We start from the raw sequence: 5,249 nt of genomic DNA, 5'->3' as shown, positions 1-5,249 counted from the left end.
TCAGTAACTACCAGAATATTGTAATAGTGATAACCAGAAGGAATAGCTAAAAAGAGATGAGAGTGTGGCTTCCGGGAGGGGTAGGGAGAGGAGAGGGGACTGCTTCTTTTTAAAACGAACCTTTTAATACTACTTCACTATGAGTACTACGTGCATGGGTTACTTCAAAGAACAACAAAAAATAATTAAAATCCCCAAATAAGCAAACAAAACATTGGAGAGATGCCAGTGATATGAATATTTTTCTTGTAAAAATGGAAGTTTAGTTATATAAAATTTCTACATATAGAAAGTAAGTTACATGACATCATGAGGAAGCAACGAACTGAGTCCAGATGTGGAACACTGGACAGAGCAATTGAGTTTCTCCTGAGGCTGGCCTGGCTATCTTCTTTTTCTCCTTTACCTTTTTCATTGAGCATGTTAAGAGAGCCAGGGCCTTCTGAGGAAGAGGGGATATTTCTTGTCTTTCTCCTTGCATGTGGAAAGCAGACAAGGGAGGGCTGTCCCCTGAGTCACAGCAGCCTCTCTCTAACCCAGTGAATGAACCACAGGGCAAACTAGAGTTCGTCTGCTTACCTAATCATCTCTTACTTAGGGAGTAAGAAGTCTTTTTGTTTGTTTTTCATATCTCTTGGTCTAAGCTGCATTTTCTAGTTCAGTTTTGATCAAAGCATTATACTGGGGGAGAAGGAAACATTTGTCAAGCTATCACTGAGGGGCTTATACCATCTCTGATTTTACTATTAACTGTTTTTTGTGTGATACTTTGGCAGGGAGCCCCCAGAATGGACAGAGTAAAAGGATTCTCATACCAAAACCCTATCCCGAACTCTAGTATCTTTCACAGTTCCAAGAAAAACAAACATATTTCTTTTGACCTACTATTCATAAATGTCATGTTAGATGCATAAATATTATGCCTCTGTGGTAACAGTGAGTGATATTCCAGCGTTCCTAGGAGACAAATCAGCATAGTGATCCAAGGCCAATGTAGGTGAACAGGCCAACAGGATAATGTAATTTGAAAGGTGCTCTAGAGCCACTTGCATTCTGAGGTTTGTTCACCAAGGTTCTAGGCTACCATGGTGCCTAAAGTCACCACTTTGGGAGTCAGTCCTTTCTGTAAATGCATAATGTCTCCAGAAGCTTTCAGCTAAAATACCAATGTGTTATTTTGGAGAGAGAACACATGAACTCTGAGCACTCCAAATTGCCTAAGCATGAACCAGTTTATCAAGTTATTTGAGAGAAAGGTCCTCAAGGAAGGAATTACAAAATTGTGCTCTTTATGGGACATCATGAGAAGGCACAGGGAAGTTATGAGGGTAAGAGTAGTGGAAGGAAGAAAAATATGAAGATACTTGGGAAGGCGTGCCCGGGGTAGGTAGAATCCTGGCCAGAGAAGGGAGAGCAGAAGGACTCAGAGTCTAGATCAACTCTGTCCATTAGAACATCCTGTGATGATGAAAATGTTCTGTAGCTGGGCTGTTCAATATAGTAGTTATAGCCACATGTGAGTATAGAGGACTTGAAATGTGGCTGGTGTGACTGAGGAATTGGAACTTTAAATTTTATTTAATTTTAATTAATATAAATTAAAATGTAAATAGTCAAATGTGGCTAATGGCTCCTATATTGGATAGTACATGTTTAGATGAAGGATTTGGGGGTGGGAGGTGGGGGAAAATCATAGAAAGGCAATGTGGAAAAGAAAGACACAGTTTGCTTAATTCACACTTTGTATGGTACCACTTTTCATTTCTAGGCAATAGGTAGTTTACAAATTACAGGTTATATTATATTTAGCAAATTAACCTTTATTATGAAATAGCTGCACAGATTAAATAGATGGATGAGAGTAAGCCATATTAATTAGATTGGCCATGTCCTATATGATCTTATTTTACTCCTATGCATGCTGTCCACTGAAGGAAAGGAAAACATTGACTCAAAAGTGTTAAAAAGGGTATCCTTTGTTTAATGTTCAAGAAAGGCTGCAATTACTTTTCATAATATGTAATTGCAAGTTTTTCTATTGTTTTTCTTTCTGAATAATAATTATTTTTCTCCATTGCAGAGCAAGGCAAGGGTCACAATCACATTCACAGAACCTCCTTAGGGTGGATCCACAGGACATACTTCCCACTGCTCACAAAAGTATTACCACCCCTTGGAATAATCAATCAATCAAACCAACTCAACAATCTTCCTTTTAATGCTAGTGGCACATAGTGACATAAAAATAAAATTTTGCTTTCTGGTGGGACGTGAATAATAAAAGTATTTTAAAAGTTGTTTTAATCAAGGCTTCACTATTCAGAAACTATTCATAAACTGGCACCAGAAAGTTTTCCAAAATCACTAGCTAGTTGTTAGTGGCCACAGAACCTAGAATAAAAATAATGTCTAAACACAACTGAAACCAGAGGAATCTTTTTGTTGTTGTTCAGGAGGAGACAGCATCCCCTTTGAAATACTTGGAAGGTTCTCCTAATTAATGTGGCAGTACATAGGTGTCATTTCTGAGTCAGATGGTTACTCTAGATGTAGAATTTTGTCAAATCTTCATTTCATGCCATGTGAAAATACAAATGCCACCACTTCAAGATTTTCTGTTACCAGAGTCCTTACATTCTTGTGGTCGCCTATGACTAAAATGCTCTTTCCTCTGAATGCATTGGCTTGAATCATGAATCTATTGCTGTCTGTATTTTCTGTTTTTGTTCTGCCAAACCAACTGTGAGCTTCCTTTCCACAGATTTCTGCCGTCATAAAGCATGTGCATCAGAACTGCAGATTTTATTTATGTATAAGGTATAGCCTAGGACTTGGCAGAGGTGGAGGATCCTGTTTCATGACACTAAAATTGGGGGAGACCGAAGACCTGATAATACCCATCAGGGAGGCAGGTAGAAAATACTTAAATTTAAGTATTGGCTAAAATTTTTGTTTGTTTTTTGGAGCTGCTTTACATGACATTTTTTTAAAAATTTCACTTTCCAATAGTTTATTATTAGTGTATAGAAATACTATTGATGTTTAAAAGTTGACCTTGTAGGCTGTGAGGTCTTGGTAAATTTACTTACTAGTTTCAGGACCCTGCCCCCAGCCCCACTTTTTAAAAAAGATTCCTTCAGATTTTCTATGTAATCATTTCATTTGCAAATAAAGATGGTTTTTTTTTTGGTTTCTAATTTGTATGCCTTTATTCTTTTCCCTTGCTTATCGCACTGGCTAGAACATACAGTACAGTACTAAATATGCATGGTGACAGTGGAAACCCTTGGCTTGTATCTGATCTTAGAAGAAAAGCATTCAGTCTCCACCATTAAGTATGATGTGAAAATTTTATAGATTCACTCTATCAGGTTAAGGAAGTTCCCTTCTATTCCTGGTTTGCTGAGACTTTTTTTTTTTGAGACGGAGTCTCGCTCTGTCGCCCAGGCTGGAGTGCAGTGGCCGGATCTCTTTGCTGAGACTTTTATCGTGAATGACTTTTGAATTTTATCAGATACACTGATATAATCATGTGTTTTTTTCTTCTTTAGCTTGTTAATATAGTGTATTACATTGGTTGGTTTTCAAATATTGAATCAACCTTGCACTTTTGGGATAGACCCCACTTGGTAGTAGTGTACTACTCTTTTTGTATATTGCTCTTTGATTTGGTAATATTTTATATATTGACCTATAACTTTGTTTTCTCATATTGTCTTTGTCTGGTTCAGGTATCAGGGTAAAGCAGGCCTTACAGGATAAGTTGAGAAGTGTTCTTTCAATTTTTTGGAAGATACTTATAGAATTAATGTTCTTCTTCTTTAAATCTTTGTTTGCATTCATCTGTGAAATCATTGGGTTTGGAGCTTCATTTTAGGGAAGTATATAAAGTGTAAAATCAATTTCTTTATTAGATATGGGAACATCCAAATTATCTATTTCATATTAGGTGAGTTGTGGTAGCTCATGTTATTTAAGAAATTGGCCCATTCCATTCAAGTTGTCAAATTTATGTTTGTAGTATTTTCTTATTATCATTTTGGTATCTGCAAAGTCTTTAGTAATATCTGCTATTTTGTCCTTGTTATGGACAATTTGTATCTTCTTCCTTTTTTTGTGTTAGCTTGGTTAGAGGTTTGTCAATTTTATTGTTGTTTTCAATAAATCAATTTTTGGTTCTGTTAATTTTCTATATTATTTTTCTGTTTTCAATTTTACTGATTTCTACTCTTATTTTTATTATTTCCTTTCTTCTGCTTGCTTTGGGCATATTTTGGTCTTCATTTTCTAGTTTAACACAGATACTTAAATTGTTCACTTGAGAAATTTCTTTTCTTCTAGTATAAGTATTGAATGTTATTAATTTCTCTTTAATCACCACCTTAACTACATCTGACAAATTTTGATATGTTGAATTTTCATTGTCATTCAATTCATAAGATTTTCCAATTTCCCTCATGACTTCCTTTTTGATCTATGAATTATTCAGTAAAAGGTAAAAGATTTATATGATTTGAAGAGAAACCAGTGCATATCTATTAATTATTTAGAATTGTGTTGTTTAATTACAAGGGATTTGGAAATTTCCTAGTTATCTTCCTGTTATTGAATTCTAGTTTAATTGCACTGTGATCAGAGAACATGTCTTGTATTGTTTTATTTTTTAAAAACATGAATAATAAATTTGTTAAGGTTTTTGTTGACTTAAGATATGGTCTGCCTTGGTATATATTTATGTGCACTTGAGTAGAATGCATATTCTTTCTGTTGGTGGGATGTTTTATAAATGTTAACCAGCTCATTAGTTAACAGTGAGTTGTTTTTCCATATTGTTGTTAATTTTTATCTACTTGTTCTATCAACTACTGAGTGAGAGTGTTGAAATCTCCAACGGCAATTTTAATTCTGTCAATTTTTGTCTCATGTGTTTTGAGGCTCTGTTATTGGGTAATAAATGGTTAAGATTGTTAAGTCTCTTAATGAGTTCATCCTTTTATCACTAAGTAGTGTTCGCTATTATCCCTGAAAATCTTTCTTAGCTCAACGCTTTTTTTCCTTCTGAAGACCAATATAATATATAGCCAATCCTGATTTCTTTTGATTAGTATTTAGGTGTTACATTTTTTCTATCCTTTTATTTCTACTTTACCTGTATCATTACATTTAAAGTATAGATTGATTGCAGCATATAGTTAGGTCTACTTTTAGACATTCGGAAATATGCTTTTTAATTGGCGTATCTGCATCAT

At 34.9% G+C, this 5,249-nt stretch overlaps 1 long non-coding RNA gene across 1 annotated transcript; it reads left to right on the top strand.

The window, feature by feature from the left end:
- The first annotated feature begins 1,118 nt into the window (after nt 1–1,118).
- On the top strand, nt 1,119–2,278 carry LOC105521009. The gene is made up of 2 exons (XR_001003203.1): nt 1,119–1,383; nt 2,081–2,278. It is a non-coding gene; the product is annotated as an uncharacterized LOC105521009 (long non-coding RNA).
- The last annotated feature ends 2,971 nt before the right edge of the window (nt 2,279–5,249 follow it).

The sequence above is a fragment of the Colobus angolensis genome, unplaced genomic scaffold (genome assembly GCF_000951035.1).
Source record: "Colobus angolensis palliatus isolate OR3802 unplaced genomic scaffold, Cang.pa_1.0 Scaffold393, whole genome shotgun sequence".
NCBI lineage: Eukaryota > Metazoa > Chordata > Mammalia > Primates > Cercopithecidae > Colobus > Colobus angolensis.
The sequence above is the reverse complement of the archived record's forward strand: the minus strand, read 5'-3'. Positions and strand labels throughout refer to the sequence as shown.